General features: G+C 37.2%; 1 protein-coding gene across 2 annotated transcripts in view; it reads left to right on the plus strand.

The window, feature by feature from the left end:
- shtd (shattered) overlaps nt 1–19,036 on the plus strand; it is a 786,765-nt gene that overhangs the window by 703,437 nt on the left and 64,292 nt on the right. The gene's annotated exons all lie outside the window — the stretch shown is intronic.

The raw sequence follows: 19,036 nt of genomic DNA on the forward strand, positions 1-19,036 counted from the left end.
TTGGAAGAGTATGAAGAGGAGAGTGATGATAATAATAATAATAATAATAATAATTAATTAATTAATTTCGTGTGGCTATTTCTAGCCGGGTGCAGCCCTTGTAAGGCAGACCCTCCGATGAGGGTGGGCGGCATCTGCCATGTGTAGGTAACTGCGTGTTATTGTGGTGGAGGATAGTGTTATGTGTGGTGTGTGAGTTGCAGGGATGTTGAGGACAGCACAAACACCCAGCCCACGGGCCATTGGAATTAACCAATGAAGGTTAAAATCCCCGACCCTGCCAGGAATCGAACCCGGGACCCTCTGAACCGAAGGCCAGTACGCTGACCATTCAGCCAACGAGTCGGACATAATAATAATAATAATAATAATAATAATAATAATAATAATAATAATAATAATAATAATAATGGCTTGTGGCCTCCGAAGAGGCCTGGTCCTGGTCTTTTGATTTGACGGCCGTTGGCGACCTGTATGTCATGATGATGATAAAGAGACCCAGTCTTCGATCCAGGGGAAGTAACCAATTGTGGCTAAAATTCCCAACTGTGCCGGGAATCGAACCCGGGACCCCTGTGACCAAAGACCAGTACGCTAACCATTTAGACATGGAGCCAAACAGGAGAGTGATGATGATGATTAAATTAATTCATGAATTAAGGGTGTGAGACCCAGTGCAGCTCTTTTAAGTTGACGTTCTAAAGGTAACTTGCGCACCCAGTCCCCGAGCCAAAGGAACTGCTTTTAAATGCTCAAAATTTTATTGTGTGTTATTTTCCACCTATTCAATACAATCAATCATAAGAGTAATGTTCTTTCCTCATTAAACTATGAACATTTGACATATTTTGTGCCTTCTAAAGGGCATCATCAGCCATATCAACGCCTCAGTACCAAAAACAGGTACCTGTTTAGCTATGACATAATCTAAAAATTCTTATAATTTAAAACATTAACATGATGTATAGTCATTATTTAAGGAACTTGATTAGACATGAGAATCATTAATATGCTAAAGGCCTAACGCCTTCGTCAAGAGTAAAAAGTGGTTAATTAACCCAGGCATCGTCAATCAAGAGCGAAATGCCTTCGGAGCCAGTTTGCTCCCCGCTCTCGAGGAAAGAGAGAAGCTTAGCGAGCAAGTAGGGGAAGTGCATGACGCAGTACATACTGCATGTCTGTGGCGCAAAGGTATAGCACATCTTTCTGGGCAGGTTAAATTGCGACACGATACGCGTGAACTCATGAGAGGTGACACTAGTGTGTTTCCGCCTTTATCCTCACACCACACGACATTCAACTCTAGTCGGTTAATGCTCCAGAGATTTCAGCACAGTGGAGGCCATCGACGCCAACAAGTTTCAAACCTTCTTGGGAAGAAGAGTATTTAATAGTTCAAGAAATGACACAGCAAAATGTGTAATATGTAATAAAATATAGAATCTCATTTTAAAAATACATTAGAAGAATATACAGAGGTTTTAATGTCACTATCAGAGAAGGTTTCACGATACTCAGGCTTTATTAAAGGATCTGCAGGTGTTCCATATACCCTTCTCGGTGGATGTGCAAACTGTTAGACCAGAACTGCAACTAGAACTGATTGAATTACAGTGCGATACTCAAATGAAAGATAGGTTTGCAAACACAAACAGTTTGACTGATTTTTATGTTCATTTTCCACGGGAGAGATTTCATAGTGTGTACACATGTCTGTTAGGTCAACAGCCCAGAGGTTGGTTGGATCCTCAAATAGCACCACCTAAGGTCATGCCGTTATAAGGAAACCCCAAAAACCAATGGCAGCACCAAAATGAGGCATACTATATTGTAAGTATATTCAGATGAACTTATTTATGTGAACAAATGTTTTCATTAATGAAGATTTGTAAATCTAGACACAGAAGTAGGCTCACCGATTAAAACTTGAAATGTGTTTTGCAACTTGCCAGTACGCAAACGATAGTACCAAACATTGACACACTACTATCTAAACGAGCCCAAAGGTCCCGCGAAAGGGGAGTACTCCACTGATATGTTTCAGTTCGTGTGTTTAATTTGTTGTCATAGTCATAAATGCTATACAAATATTGAAATGTTAATGAGAGTGTAAAGATATGTACAAATCACATAAACTGTATTTTCTTTTGGAAAATGTACGTGTCCCAAACCTTCAGTAATCATGAAAATGTATTTATTCAGGAAATATTGCGCACTGCTGTATATTTCCTTTGTCAATGAATAATTTTCTTGTTCTGTTATACTCAGTAATCTGTGTCCTGTTCATCTCATATGATATCATGTTGCAAATTATTATTATTATTATTATTATTATTATTATTATTATTATTATTATTATTATTATTATACAAGCTGTTGTTCATTCGGTAACATTTCCGAGTGGCAAGTACTGAACAGTCACGGTACGCAACCCGCCTGTCCGCTGCTCTCTTGTCATGTGATCAACACCCATCCCGAGCGGAGCAAGTAACACTGGCTCCTTAGAGCAACTACGTGATGACGTCTGAATTAACCTATATGGTTCAATAGACATTGGTAAAATTGAAAAAATGGGGCCGATGACCTTCGATGTTAGGCCCCTTTAAACAACAAGCATCATCAACATCAAAATTGAGGAAAGTTAAAACATTTTTAAACAAGATTTAAAAAGGAAATACATTCCAATATGTAAAGTTTTGACATATCATTTAACTATATGCTCAGATCTAGTGATTTTTCACCTATTCAATACACAGTAAAATTTTATGCATTTACTTTCAATAAGGATTAAAAAAGATTGAATTCTATAACCAGAGGAACTGACCAATAAAAGTTAAAATCCCAGTCCCAACTGGGAATTGGGCCCGTAGTATTGGAGAGATAAACACTAGTGCTGGCTGTGGAGGAAGCAGCACGGGGATATACTATAGAGTGTTTCCCTTATCCAGCCTCACTTCTCCCGTTCCTCTTCAGGTTTCTTCATTCTGCACTCCTCTTTATTGACTTGTTCCCTCTCACTCTCTTTCTATTGAATTTCATCTCCATCATCTGTTTTGCTATTCTTTTCTCCTCCATCCTCTTTACATGTGGAAAGTTGAAAGACTCTTGTATATAATTATGCCAAAGTAACCTAAATGTTTGAATCATGTGAAATTATTTCAAAAATTAATTATTAAAATGGTTTGAATTAAGTCTTGTTGGAATTGTCAGAACTAATTGGAAGGTAAGATTCTGAAGGTGATTGGGATCAGATACCGAGAGAGAAGAATACAGTATTTATCTACAATCTGTATAAAAATCAATCTGCATGATAAGAATCGAAGGCTTTGAAAAAGAAGCAGCAATCCAGAAAGGAGTGAGGCATGGCTGCAGTTTGTCCCCCCTCCTTCTCAATGTTTACATAGAACAGGCAGTAAAAGAAATGAAAGAGGAATTTGGAAAGGGAATCACATTCCAAGGAGAGGAAATCAAAAGCTTGAGATTTGCCGATGATATTGTTATTTTATCTGAGACTGCAGAAGATCTCGAGAAGCTGCTGAATGGTATGGACGAAGTCTTGGGTAAGGAGTACAAGATGAAAATAAATAAGTCCAAAACAAAAGTAATGGAGTGCAGTCGAACGAAGGCAGGTGACGCACGAAATATCAAATTAGGAAATGAAGTCCTAAAGGAAGTAGATGAATATTGTTACTTGGGTAGTAAAATAACTAACGATGGCAGAAGTAAGGAGGACATAAAATGCAGATTGGCACAAGCAAGGAAGAGCTTTCTTAAGAAAAGAAATCTGCTCACTTCAAACATTGGTATAGGAATTAGAAAGATGTTTTTGAAAACTTTCGTATGGAGCGTGGCATTGTATGGAAGTGAAACATGGACGATAACTAGCTTAGAAAGAAAGAGAATAGAAGCTTTCGAAATGTGGTGTTACAGAAGAATGTTGAAGGTGAGATGGATAGATTGAATCACGAATGAAGAGATACTGAATCGAATTGGCGAGAGGAGATCGATGTGACTAAATTTGACGAGAAGAAGAGATAGAATGATAGGACACATCTTATGACACCCAGGACTTGTTCAGTTGGTTTTTGAAGGAAGTGTAGGTGGTAAGAACAGTAGGGGTAGACCAAGGTACGAATATGACAAGCAGATTAGAGCAGATGTAGGATGCAGTAGTTACGTAGAAATGAAAAGTTTAGCACAGGATAGGGTGGCATAGAGGGCTGCATCAAACCAGTCTATGGACTGATGACTCAAACAACAACAACAACAACAATTGGAAGGTTAGAAGTATTTTCTTACTTTCTCAAATAACAGTTTTCTATAATTTCACTCGTTATTCCTGATCAAATTTTTTTTTATCGAGGCCTGTATAAAAATAAACTCCAACCCAGGTGTTTCCACACAGTCGGTGTCCATATAGTCACACAAATCTTTAACAGCCTGCTAGTCTTCGCCTGTTTCTTGAAAACTTTCAGGCCGAAAGACAATTCACTCCACAGCAACTACAATTTTAAATTGGTTCAATTTGAAGACATTTGAATTTACTGATCATCTGACTGAGAGACATTCACATTTAATGGTGAACTATCACACTGCCATTGAGTTCTACGGTTAATGTTCCGTAAGTCTGCGGGGGTCCCCCTTTGGTCGTAATTGTTGTTGTAAGAGGAATTTCAACGGGGCAACCATCCTTTGTCTGACATTAAAACTCACAGTGTAGGTCCTGTGTCCATCCCAGCTTTAAGCTTAGTACCGTATCTGCTCTTTTAACCCTCACTCAGTTACACTGTTACTGACCTTGAGTCTGAGAGACTCCTTTGAGATAAATTTCAAATAATGGACCGTTGGTGTAAGTTTTCTTGGGTTTAGCATGCATTGTAAGAAACAGTTTCTGACATATGACATACTATTTCACATTTTACATTTGTTCTCATCAAATAAAAGCTAAACCATGAATAAATGAATAAATACCAGATTATTATATCATAAGGTATGATAAGTAAAAATTATGAAATAAATGTTTATTATAAAACATTATTAAAGACTACATGTACTTCATCACTCTCTTTTTTCATCTCGTATCTGTTTTTACCGTTGTAATATTTTGGCCCTTTGAATGTCTTTTCGTCAGGAATATCTTCACTATTTCCAGTTCAGGATCACGACTCAACCCATTGAGAAACAGTCTCCTCAAATTCAGCATCATCTCGCTTGATGGTCCAGGCTTATACGAGCTAGCAGTACAACTCACGGTGAGGGAGAACAGTGTGGTTTTAGGAAAGACAGATGACCTGATCTTTGCATTATGATGGAGAAAAGATGGAAGTTTGGAAAAGACGTAGTGATGACATTATTATTGATATTGAGAAAGCACAGACAGTTGGTATGGGACACATTAAGAAAAAAACAAGTTAATAGAGGGGCAGTGCAAATGATAAAAGCTATGTACAAGAATTTTGTTAGTAGCGTGAAGTATAGGAAAAACAAAATGGTTTAAAGTTGAAACCGGTCTCCAACAGGGAAGTATTTTATCCCCCCATACTATTCATCGTAGTCATGGATGATTTTCATAAAAACATTAAACAGAGATTGGGAAGACATGCAACAAAAGCCATGTTGCAGATGATATAGGGATATAGGGTGAGGATGAAACGGAAGTGCAAAAACAAGTAGATGTATGGAATCAAGAGATAGAAAAATTTGGGATGAAAGTAAGCACACACCGGGCGAGTTGGCCGTGCGTGTAGAGGCGCGCTGCTGTGAGCTTGCATCCGGGAGATAGTAGGTTCAAATCCCACTATCAGCAGCCCTGAAGATGGTTTTCCGTGGTTTCCCATTTTCACACCAGGCAAATGCTGGGGCTGTACCTTAATTAAGGCCACGGCCGCTTCCTTCCAACTCGTAGGCCTTCCTATCCCATTGTCGCCATAAGACCTATCTGTGTCGGTGCGACGTGAAGCAAATAGCAAAAAAATAATTAAGCACAGAGTGATGACAAGGGGAAGGAAGGAAGGAAAGAAGAGGAAAGATAAAACTGAATGGTAAAATTCTGGCAGTGGTTAAAAGTTTCAAGTACTTGGAAAGTGTGATCACAGAAGATGGAAAGATAACGAAGGAAATTGGGAAAATAATAAAACAAGCAAACAGCTTCTACCAGAGTGTAAGGGGTGTTTTGTGGTACCAAGATGTCCTGAAGAAACGTAAGAAAGTATTATATTCAACCTTTTATGAACCCATACTAACCTATGCAGCTGGATCGTGGACTACAACTAGCTTGTTCAGACTTTTAAAATGTATAATTTGTAGGCTCGAGGCGCCCTTAAATGCAACAGTTATCATCATCATCATCATCATCATCAATGTCGCCCGGGTGTCCTCTACTCCTTTCTGTCCTTCCACTTTTACTGCTCCATTACTTCCGCCACATCCAATCCGGCTTCTCTAATGTCCTTCCAAATCTGATCCATCCATCTTCTTCTCGGTCTTCCAACTGGTCTCTTTCCCAATTCCCTTCTTGCTACCCGTTCCTTTCCCATTCTTTTTACATGTCCAAACCATCTTAGTCTTGCTTTTTGTATCTTCTGTACTAAGTTCTATATTCAGCTCTTCTCTGATTTTAATATTTGCAATTCTATCTCTTCTTGTCTTGTTTTAACCAATGTTCTTAGAAATTTCATTTCTACTGCTTGGATCTTACTATCTTGTCTTTTATTAGTTACCAACGTTTCTAGTCTGTATGTTACAACTGGTATGAAATACTGTTCATTTTGTTCTTTTGGGTACTTTGTCATCCCATAAAAGCTCTCTGACTTGATGATAAAATGTTGTACCTTTACTTAGTCTGTTATTAATTTCAGGGTTGATTTCATTACTTCCATGAATAATGTTACCCATATATGTAAACTGTTCTACATTCTCTAACTGTTCTCCATCTACAGTATATTCACTTGACTTCTCTTTTCCACAATGCATGACTACAGTTTTCTTTTTACTAATTATCATTCCAAACTTCTTCAGTTGTGTTCCTTCATATATCGGTCTGCTTTATATATCGATCAGTGAGGTCTTGAATATGATTTTTATATATTTCCCTAGACCAATACGCTAACGCTAATCCTAACTGCAATATACTGTAAATGACATTACTGAAAAAACCAATATCATATATATATATATATATATATGAAATAAGAGTTTTGTCTGTACATTGCTCAGAATTGGAAAAGAATGGTACTTCTGTATTGGCCATATCCACAGTAACAAGGAAATGCCCTTTTTTACTTTTCCGTAATTTCTGTATGTATGTATGTATGTATGTATGTATGTATGTATGCACACGCATCACTAGAAAATGGCTAAAGAGTAGGCGAATAAGTCGCTACAATCTAGGCCATTTATCCACACTGATAGGAATGGTAGTTAAGGGGAAGGCCTAAAATTTAATTTTCAAATATTTATGTTATTAGTGGTCCTATTTTAATAAAAATTGGTATGCAAAGTCGGAGAATAAGTCGCTACTTTCTAGTCTATAAATAATTTTATTCACGCTGAGGGGAAGGCCTAATATTTAGTTCTTAAATATTTACGTCATTAGTGGGTCTATCTCATGAAAACAGGTATACAAAGTCGGAGAATGAGCCACTACAATCTAGGCTATAAATAAGTTTATTCACGCTAAATTAAATGGTAGTTTAGGGGAAGGCCTAAAATTTAATTCTCAAATATTTGTATTATTAATGGTCGCATCGATAAATACTACATAACCAAAGCTATATAGAATTAAATTTCCGACCATTTATGTCTTATACATTTTTACCGTACCAGCTATGATAACACAGATATTCATGAATTTGTATTTTTGTTGCCTAGTCCATATCGACACTCAGCCACGAGAAAATGGGTTAACAGAATTTAATGAAAATCGGTATATAGAGTCGGGGAATGAGAAACTACAGTCTAAGCTATAAACAATTTTATTCACCCTGGATGAAATTGTAGTTTATGGGAAGGCGCCTAAAATATAATTTTGAAATACCTCTGTTTTTGGTCCTATCGAAAAGCAATACATAATAAGAGTTACAGAGAATACAATTTCCGATCATTATGTTTTATTCAGTTTTAACGTTTGACTATGTTGAGTGGTATTTCAGAGTCGGAAGAAAACTAAATGTGAAGGCCTACAATATCGAAAGTGCATAACATTGATCAACAATATACCTTGACCATTGTTTGTTGTGATGTTATTTGTCTCTTATGCTGCCTCTCAACTCTGATAGATGGAATTACTGCTGCGTACCAAGTATAATAGCCTGAATGAATATTGGCGGGAAATAGCTGGGGAGTTAGAAAACTTTCTTCTTTAGCATGCCATTCCTCTGGTTCATACATTTCCTGATACAGCTGGTACGTAACACACTGGTTCTTCATAGTATTCCAGTTATTCGATCCCTACTCGGACACGCTCTTTCAAATGAGCCGTGTGCATACTTAAGGCAGAGGCTGATTTAGTAGTAGTAGTAGTAGTATGGCCTGATCTAGAATAATAATTTAGTCCTATTCCAAATTATAGCACCACAATTCACTAAATAACTCAAAATTCAACCCTGGAAAGAGCCGTTTCTTAAGAAAAGCTTTTTCCTCTTCACTTTTATTAAATTCTACACTCATTTTATTCCAAATTATCAGTGAAAAGAGTTTCTCCTCTGGTTTGGAGGAAAAATTTGCCTCCGTGTCGGATAGATTTTTCCGCCGCCAGTGTAGTGAACTGATATTTTCCGACTCATCGGGTACTCCTAAAAAACAGATTAGTAAAAGGGCATAGTTTTTGCCCTGGGAGTCTCCACTATTCGACTTTCTCCCCGCCGAAGAGACGAAGAGTGTTCACGAATAACGGCTGTCTGCGGCTTGGTCATACGAGCTGTGGAACTTTGGACTGTTAGATCGGCAGTGTAGTCCTGTTCGTTAAAAATGAGAAAATGTGTGGTGTTTCATTTGATCGAGTATTTCATATAAAAGCATTGCCTTCAATTGCGCCATTCCTACTGACATCATTGTAATGTATGTTCATTTCATTTGGGAAAACCACTAAGACAGTCCTTCTGAGGATGTAAAAAGGCAGGTGGAGAGTGAGTGTCTACCATTATAATGAAAACTCCCCCAACCTGATTGTGACTGATTACACTGAAAATTCCCTAACATATGAGAAAAGATTTTTGGTGACTTCCCCCGTCGCGTTTCTAGGATAACGTTAAGAGCTATGCAATTTAATACAATCTTGCTCTCATCGTGTACATTAGAATTCCGTTGTGAAGCATGGGTACATCAGCTAGTCTTTAATAAAGTTATTCCCACCCTAAAAAGTGATTACCTCAAAATAGTTCATAAACATAACACAGTACATTCCAAAAACCGCCGAACGAAATGCCCAGCTCCACCACTACCCCCACAATAGCCACTCTCCCTACCCCTCCATCCATACCCCTCACTACAGCGAACATAAGCCCAAGGCAGACGCGTAGCAGTACGCAGCGAGCTTTCAAACAGAACACCACACAACCACAACAACAGCAGTAAGTACATACATACATATCCCACGTCATTCCATCTTAAGCGATGGGTCGGCAAACGAGGCTTCTCCACCAGTTGCGGTCCCTGAACTTCTCTCCTTCTTCAATGCTTTCCAAAGTATGTCCTCTCTGTTGAATGTCAATCTTCACCATGTCCTTGTACCTGAGTCTTGGTCGCCCTCTTGGTCTTTTGTCTTCAAGTTTTAGATCGTACATTTTTTTTGGTAATCTGTTATCACCCATGCGTCGCATGTGTTCATACCATCTCAGTCGCTGCACTGTTATTTTGTCCTGCTGTCTTACAACTTGAGCGTGCTTGCGGATTTCCTCATTACGGACTCTGTCCCTCCGTGTTTTGCCGATCATGCTACGGACAAATTTCATTTCTGCTGCCTGGATTCTACTAACATCTTTGTTTCTCATGGTCCATGTTTCGCAACCATAGGTCAGGATTGGTACGTAATAAGTTTCATAAATGACTCTCTTACCTTTTGTTGGTATTTTCTTGTTCCATATTATGTCTTTAACTATTTTGTGAAAGTTGCTACATGCCTGAATTCTGTGGGGAATTTCCTTATCTATAGAACCAGTATCAGAGATAACACTTCCAAGATATTTGAATTGATGGTTCATCTGTAGCTGTTTCCCCTCCATTTCAATGTGTCCCATTGGTTGCCCGTATCTCTTCATGACCATAACCTCACTTTTCTCTTGGCTGAAGATGAGTCCATATTCTTTAGCAGATTCTGCCCAGGAGTTTATTTGTCCTTGAAGATCTTCTTTAGAGTCTCCCCACAAGCATATATCATCCACGAACAATATAACTTTCATTTTCTTACCTGCAATGGTTTGGTGAACTTTTCTCTGAATCTTGTTCATCACAGTGATGAAAAAAAGTGGAGACAGAACACCACCCTGTCTTAACTCAGATTTTATATCAAAGGTTTCAGTCATTCCTACAGGTGTTTTGACTTTACTTCGGGTATCTTCATACAAATTCTTGATTCAGTGTGTCATGTCATCCTGTATTCCAATTTTCTTCAGTGCTTCCCACACCTTCTCTCTATCCACTGCATCAAATGCTTTCTTGATATCCAGAAAGGCTAATCACAAATCTCGGTTGTGTTCGTAGTATTTTTCCATTAACTGACGGACTGTAAAGATTAAATCAGTTGTTGATCTCCCCTTCCTGAATCCATACTGTTCTTCGAAGAGGTTCTCTTCAATAAAGGGTCTGATTTTACGCTCTATAATTCTTTCATAAAGTTTACCAACTTGAGATGTTAAAGTGATGCCTCTATAGTTGGAACATTTCTTTCTGTCTCCCTTCTTAAAGAGTGGAATTATGATGCTTGTTTTCCAATCAACTGGTATGTCCCCTTCTTTCCAGATCTTACGAAAGAGTCTGTAGGCCCAATGTTTTCCAGAAATGCCCATTGCCTTGATCATTTCTCCATTAATTTCATCAGCCCCTGCTGATTTTCCAGTTTTGATGTATTTCCAGGCATATTCTACATCATTCCATGTTAATTCTAACCTGTTGTCAGAGGCAGACTTGCAGGAGGTAGTACCGGTACTGTCTTTTTGTGTAGGCTACATGCAGTTCACATTTAGTAATTCATCAAAGTAAGTCCTCCAAGTCTCTTTGATCTTCTCATCTTCAGTGATCAGATTTTCATTATCATCTCTTAGGTATTTGGAGTGTTCTTTATCTCTTTTTCTATTTTTCATCATCCCATATAACATTTTCTTATTACCATTAACATCTTCTTTCAATTCATCACTCCACTTGTTCAACCACTTCTCTCGTTCTTCTGTAACAAATTTGTTTGCTTGTTTTTTAGCAACCCTGTATAGTTCCTTATTATGATCAGTCCGGTTCTTGAAATATTTTCTGAACATGTTGTTCTTGTTCAGGATAGCAGTTCATGTTCTGTCATTCCACCATGAAGTTTCCTTCCATCTTCTTGTGCCACTGGTTCGTCCACAAACCTTCTCAGTTATCATTACTAGATTTTCTTTCAGATCCTTCCATTCCTCCTCAACTGTTCTTTCATCTGTCTTTGGTATCACTGTTTTGATGTTTTCTTGGAACTCTATTATTCTATCATTGTCCTTCAGCTTCCAGGTCTTGAGTTTCTTTACTTGTATGGTTCTTACTTCTTTTAACTTTTTAAACTTTAAGTATCCAATGAGAAGTCTATGATCACTTCCTAGGGAGACACTAGGAATCACTTTTACATCTAACAGTCTATTTTGTAGTTGTTTCTCGATCAAAAAGTAATCTATAAGAGATTCACTTTTTCCATCCCATCCATATTTTGTGACCTTATGGCTTTTTTGTTTTTGATACCATGAGTTCCCTATTATAAGGTCGTTCCTCAGGCAGAGGTCAAGTAGTCTATACAACAGCAGTAAATACAAATTGATATTCGCACACATCCTTTGGCATTCCTTCAAACTTGTAACACTTTACTCATATCAGTTTATTTTTAACAACCATAACACCGATACACAAATATAGACAAGGAAGGAGTTACCACCAAAATCCAAATTCAATCAAATCCACAAAAAACCAAGATTTTATCATCTGCTTCAAACTTTTAGGAACAAGATTTTGTTTACAGCTGGGCCACATATTGTCCTTGTCCACACTATTGAATCATTTAATGACATGTGTTTTTATTATAAGCATACATGAAGACATCATTCGGTCAACAACTTCTTAACAACTATACCATTGTTTACGAGCACAAAATCAACTGATGCAAATATATGCTCACAGAACTCTAACATGGAAATCTGAAGAAGGAATACACAAGACAAGTGTTGTATATACTGTTTTTAGTGTTTTAATGTGTTTAATGTGTACGTACAATTAGTTTTTAGACTTAAGTTTTTACAATCATATTTAAACCTCAAAAACAATTTTACATTCATGAACTTACAAATTAATTGACAATATACATCCAACTCATACTCCCATTAGACATCCGGATGTGCTAATGGATGACAACTTCTCTTTAGAGAAGTAATACAACCCAATACCTAATAAATGTAAAACCATGATATGTCAACTGATGATGACCAAATAGGGTCAAAACCGGTACTGATGTAAGTCTATATTTACAATAAACAGTATTGATAAGGTGGAATTTCTTTCTTATCCATATATGAGTGACAGGATTGTTAAATAAAGTTATTAGCACAACGTATGGCATTGGACAGACACAAGACATCGTAAAAGAAATCTAACTATACCCAATGAGGTTCAAATTCAGGCCCTCTCAAGTTACAAATAGACGCCTCAGCAGTCATGACCACAGAAATCCGGACTTTGGTGCCAAGGAAAACATTTCTACAAATTAAAATTATAAACAGCCAATTAATTTTCAGTGGCGTTCGATATTAAGTGTTGTTTTGTATTAAATGAACCTCATTTATCGAACGTCCTTTTGATATTATAAAATGGGAGTCAAATATCACACAGTATTTTATTTTAGAAATAATTATGAAGATAAGTGAAAATTCACAATACAATAAACATGCATGTATGTTAATAGAACCTATTATTTAAAGGATACCTTCTGAAGGCACTATTTTACGGCAAAAACAGATAATCACAGGGACACTGCACCTTAGTAACAATACAACAATCTCCAAAGTTCTGAGACTTTCCCATGCTGGCCAATGCGGTAACGACATAAAGCTAAGTTTGGAGGGGTGAATTTAGAAATCTCAGACATTATGTAAACTTTTCAATATCCTTATTTTGCAACGAGATGTGTGAACTGTTCGATATTTAAAGGGCATTCAATATATAGTGCCATTACCCTATTCTCCAAGGTTTTTGACAGCTAATTCATTCATGGGAGAGTTAAGTCATGGTGTGTGTGTTTGTATGCTACAGTTGTTTGTAGTTTTAAGAGATTGTTTCTCCTCTTTATTACCTATCAGAGTGCCTTACCACTAGCCTACAGTTACTGTGTATGAAATGAAAGAGTTGTGTTTCATTTATCACAATTTTTATGATATAGATATTGTTTCGTTTCTGCATCATGCGCTTGGCGTTCCACCATGTCTCATTGCTGTTTGGTAGACCTGTAGCTGCTGGAACCTAGTAACTATGGGAGCGGGTGCTTGCTATGACTGCGTTACCAAATGTTGCGTGCCTTACTAGAGGATTCATTCGTCTGTGCTGTGGCTTCGAAGGTGGCAGAATATTTGAATATTGGATGATGGTCATACCATATTTACTTGCATATAACCCGCACGTTTTTGACCAAAAATAACTATGAACATTTTCGGTGCGTGGTATATGCAGGGATTTGTGTGCGAAAGATCGTATTCCCAAGAAATGTAAAATTTGCGTTAGGCTATTGAAACAAGACAACTGGCATACTTCCCTGTTCATTGTCACTGCCCTCAATCTCCAAGCTATTCTCGCGTGCATCATTCTGGTCACCATCCCATACTGCATCATCCTGGCTTCCATCCAACACATTTGTGATGCCCGTCTTCAAGAAAGACTTCACAATAATGTCTGTCGACACCATAACATGAGTTCAACTGACTGGCATCAGCTCATGCTCCCCTCCTGCCGTCCATTTGGCCTACAATTTACGTGTGTTGGCCTTGAAGAGCTGTAGACAATGTGTGAGTCTACCAGGATTTACAACAAGATCAGATTTCATTTCCTCAAGACATTTCTTCGTGTCTTTCACCAAGTGTCTGCGGAAACTGTCTCAGACTAGCACCGCGGGACGTTGAAGCAGTGCCGCACCATTTGGACCCAGTCCTGGATAAGAGCTGTATCCATCCATCCTTTTTCTTTAACCTTTGGAAAACTTTGCTTTAGGCACTGTTTTTCGTTTGAAAATAACGTACGGTAGCAATTTTCTTCTGTCTGCGGTTATTGGTAGCATGACAGTGCAACGCTGTTTTTCACACCCAATTGTACATACAAGCATGCTAGATTCTCGCTTCTTGTTGATGGGTTGAGGGCGGTGTTCTATGGCATGTTGAAGTTTATCGGGGTTTGATCTACATTTCCAATTTGAGATAAGAGGTAGTTGTTTTTTTGTTTTTTTTTTCCACATTGCTATCATATGGTGATGAAAAATCTATGATTTTATCGCTGAAATTGCTTGGCATTCTCTGGCAGAGAGAGGTTCACCTTCGCAGACACAATCCCTATACAATAATAAAGTTTTATTATGAATCCACCTGTTCGATACATTATAATGTTGTCACATTTAAAAATGCCTTTGCTGGCAGGACCTAGTGTTTACAGTGCACTATGTCTTCTGGTATGGGCTAAAGCAATTTTGTTATTTTCATTGACCTGTCTCTGTCTTATCCTTGGCTTTGACAATATGAAAGTGACTGAGGTATGAGTGATGCTAGTAATGCCCTTCCTTCTGCAGCCAGTCCCTGCTATCAATGGTGTGAAAATGTTGCTCATAGGGTTGGTTGGTGCATGCATGTCAGTGGGCTCGGCAGACTGATATGTAATAGCAACTTCTGGCTCGGTGAGGAAAGCAACGGGAAACTACCTCACTCCTCATTTCCCTAGTACGCCTCTTCAGTGATACCTAGGCCATCTATGACAGCTGATGGCAGAGCAGTTGAGGATCCAACCAGCCTTAGGGCTGAAGACTGTACATACATACACATTTAAAATAACTTCATTAGTTAAAACGTTATATATGGGACATGTTTCGCTCCTTTATAGAGCATCATCAGCCAAATCTGAATCTCGAATAATTGTTATTTACGTAAATAATGACTTAAGAACTATTAGAACATTTTTAACAAACTTAAAACTTATTCTATTAGAATATCATAAAATATAAAATCTTTGTATACATGGCTTAATTACATGTGCTTAATAGGAAGATACATTAAAATTATGGAAGAGAGAGTACTAAAATATAAAATAAAATAAAAATAAAAATATATATATCATGTCCAAAATCTTAGAAAGACGTGAAAATCAATCTTAGGAGCTAAATTTGAGGATTTTCTTGGCAATGAGATCTGGTAAAAAAGTTATTTATCCCTTGTGGATAAGAGTCTATAAAGATTCAAATTTATCGTCAATTTGATGATTGAACTTGTAACAGGATAAATGTTGGTCTTCAAGAAATTTAAATGCTTGTTGTCATATGACCTCGGCGAATGCTGTTGAAAAGATATGTTCTTATAGATCTCAACATTTATCCTGTTACAAGTTCAATCATCAAATTGACGATAAATTTCAATCTTTATAGACTCTTATCCACAAGGGATAAATAACTTTTTTACCAGATCTCATTGCCAAGAAAATCCTCAAATTTAGCTCCTAAAATTGATTTTCACGTCTTTCTAAGATTTTGGACATGATATATATATTTTTATTTTATTTTATATTTTAGTACTCTCTCTTCCATAATTTTAATGTATCTTCCTATTAAGCACATGTAATTAAGCCATGTATACAAAGATTTTATATTTTATGATATTCTAATAGAATAAGTTTTAAGTTTGTCAAAAATGTTCTAATAGTTCTTAAGTCATTATTTACGTAAATAACAACTATTCGAGATTCAGATTTGGCTGATGATGCTCTATAAAGGAGCGAAACATGTCCCATATATAACGTTTTAACTAATGAAGTTATTTTAAATGTGACAACATTATAATGTATTGAACAGGTGGATTCATAATAAAACTTTATTATTGTATATCAACAGATTTCAATACGGATTAAAACATGAGATTAGTCACTTGCAACGACACAATCCCTTTCGTGTCATGAATCTACGGGTGCAACCCCAGCTCACTTTCAGGTCCAAACACCTGATTCCTCCTTTTAAGCGCTAGTTCATGCGCTCTGCAAAGTAGCATCTCATGCTTGATACAAAAGCCATCATTTCACAACTCTGTAATGTAACGAAGCAACTCGTCTTCCAGCTCAGGAAACTTACCAGTTTTCAGCCATCTAAATGCCTTACGTGTTCAGTTGGTGGTTTTCAGCGCAGCTCTCTGTTACCGTGTTCTTCAGTATATTTTATCACTTTGAGTTTGAACCCAGCCGTATAACTCCCACATTTCTTCTTAACTCAAAGATCAACCTACACAAGAAAAGTTAACTTGAGAAACAACAAGGAAACGTGAAGACAATTACTTGTCGACAATACAACAGATGGACGATACCTAATACTGTGATCACTTGACTGCCTGGACAGGGAAACGCTCCCAGTTCACGTGATCAGCTCTACTGGGGATAAGCATATTAACAAAGATGGCCGAGTGTGACGGACTGGCTAGGAATGCAAGTTAGGTATTTTTGTTACAACAGCTAGCCTCAATCATTCTGCAGGTAGAAAGAAATGCAGCTTCTTCTTGTACTGCCACATACAAAGTACCATAACAGCAATTGGTACAGTTCGGATATTTAATGTAGGCACGTCCACAAAATACCCAAACTTTTATTTCATGTATGTACCATATGTCTTTATTTAAACCTAAGAATTTCATTTTTGTCCGTATTGAACTGAGAATGGATGATAGGAAAACTTAAAACTTAAGTTTTCCTATCATCCATATGTCTTTATTACAATGTCAGAAGTTAATGCGAGTTATGTGTGGGGATTTTTTCCTGCAATTTCAAATGTTAAAGGTGGGATGTGAAATATGCATGGTGGCGAGTAATATGTGAGCAAATACAGTTTTTTTACATTATTCAATATGTTATGTTTAAAATGGCTTAATGTTTCCACACCAGCATATTTTGCAAAATTATAAATAGAACACTTTTATGTAATCATACCAAGAAAATTACATGAATTTATATTTTCCCTACGATTAAGGATAACGAGAACCTAGTTTTTCTTGAAGACTGGAACGCTTCTGTTGGTGAAGGAGAAGACGGGAAGACTGTAGGTCAGTATGGTCTTGGAGTAAGAAATGACAGAGGACAACAACTAATAGACTTTTGTAAAGCAAAAGGACTAATAATTACAAACACCTTGTTCAAACAGCCCAAGAAGGTACACCTGGACTGCACCTGGAAATAAAGTGAGATATCAAATAGATTATATTATGGTAAAGGAAAGATACCGTAACCAAGTCAAACAATGCAAAAGTTATCCAGGGGCTGATGTAGCGAGTGACCACAACCTAGTATTGTTAAAATCTGATTCAAGACTAAGAAAGAAGAGGAGGAATGTGGAAAAATATTGCAGATATAATGTCAGGAAACTAAAACAAGACAGAATCAAGGAAAACCATCAAACACTGGTAAAACAGAACGTCGCAGAAATACCCAATGGTACAATAAATGAGAAATGGATGGGCCTTAAACACTCTATCATAGAAGCTGCTAATCAGGTAATAGGGAAAGCGACGAAACAAGCACGAGAACCATGGGTTACTGATTACGTGCTTGAACTTATAGAGGAAAGGAGGAAATTTAAAAACTCAAAGAGTGAAGAAGGAATCAGAAACTATAAAACACTTCGAAACCTAGTCAACAGAGAAGCAAAGAAGGCAAAGGAAGAATATATAATGAGACAATGCAAAGAAATAGAAGAAAGAATGGAGAAAGGAAACATGGAAACTGCCTATGAACTGATTAAGAAACAATTCAGAACAGTCACTGGCCGTAGTAACAGCATATTAAGTGAAAATGGGAAACTGTTGTCTGAGAGTAAAGAAGTGGGAGAAAGATGGAAGCGATATATAGAAACATTATATGAAGATCCTACTGACATAAATGACCTTGACAATGAAGACAACATTACAAGTGATCAACTGGGACCCTCTTTAACAAAAGAGGAGTACCTTAAGGCTGTAAAAGAACTGAAACCTAATAAAGCGCCAGGATGCGATGAACTAAGTGGAGAAATGATACAGAGACTGGATGATGAAACACACGGCTATATTTTTAAACTGATCATGGAAATATATGAAACTGGAGAAATTCCAGAAGATTTTAAAAAGTCTCTCATAATCCCTATACCGAAGAAACCTGGAACTCTAAAATGTGAAGAACATTGCACCTTGAGTCTATTTTCGCACATGTCAAAAATATTGACAAGAATAATATATAACCGAATAAGCAATAAAATTGAACCACATTTGGCTGAAGATCAGTTTGGATTTAGGCGGAATAGAGGCACACGAGAAGCTATTCTAACGTTACGACAGGTTATAGACAAAATGCTAGACGTAAGAAAACCTTTGTTTATTGCATTCGTCGATTTAGAAAAAGCTTTTGATAATGTGAACTGGAATATGGTAATGAAGATTATGACTAGTGTTTGTCTAGATTTTAGAGATAGACGAATAGTATATGAACTCTATAACAACCAAAGAGGCATCATAAACATAAATGGTGAAGTATGGGAGACTTATATAAAGAAAGGAGTACGACAGGGATGTAATTTGTCACCAGTGTTGTTCAACCTGTGTATTGAGAAATGCAT

The sequence above is a fragment of the Anabrus simplex genome, chromosome 11 (assembly GCF_040414725.1).
Source record: "Anabrus simplex isolate iqAnaSimp1 chromosome 11, ASM4041472v1, whole genome shotgun sequence".
NCBI classification, from domain to species: domain Eukaryota; kingdom Metazoa; phylum Arthropoda; class Insecta; order Orthoptera; family Tettigoniidae; genus Anabrus; species Anabrus simplex.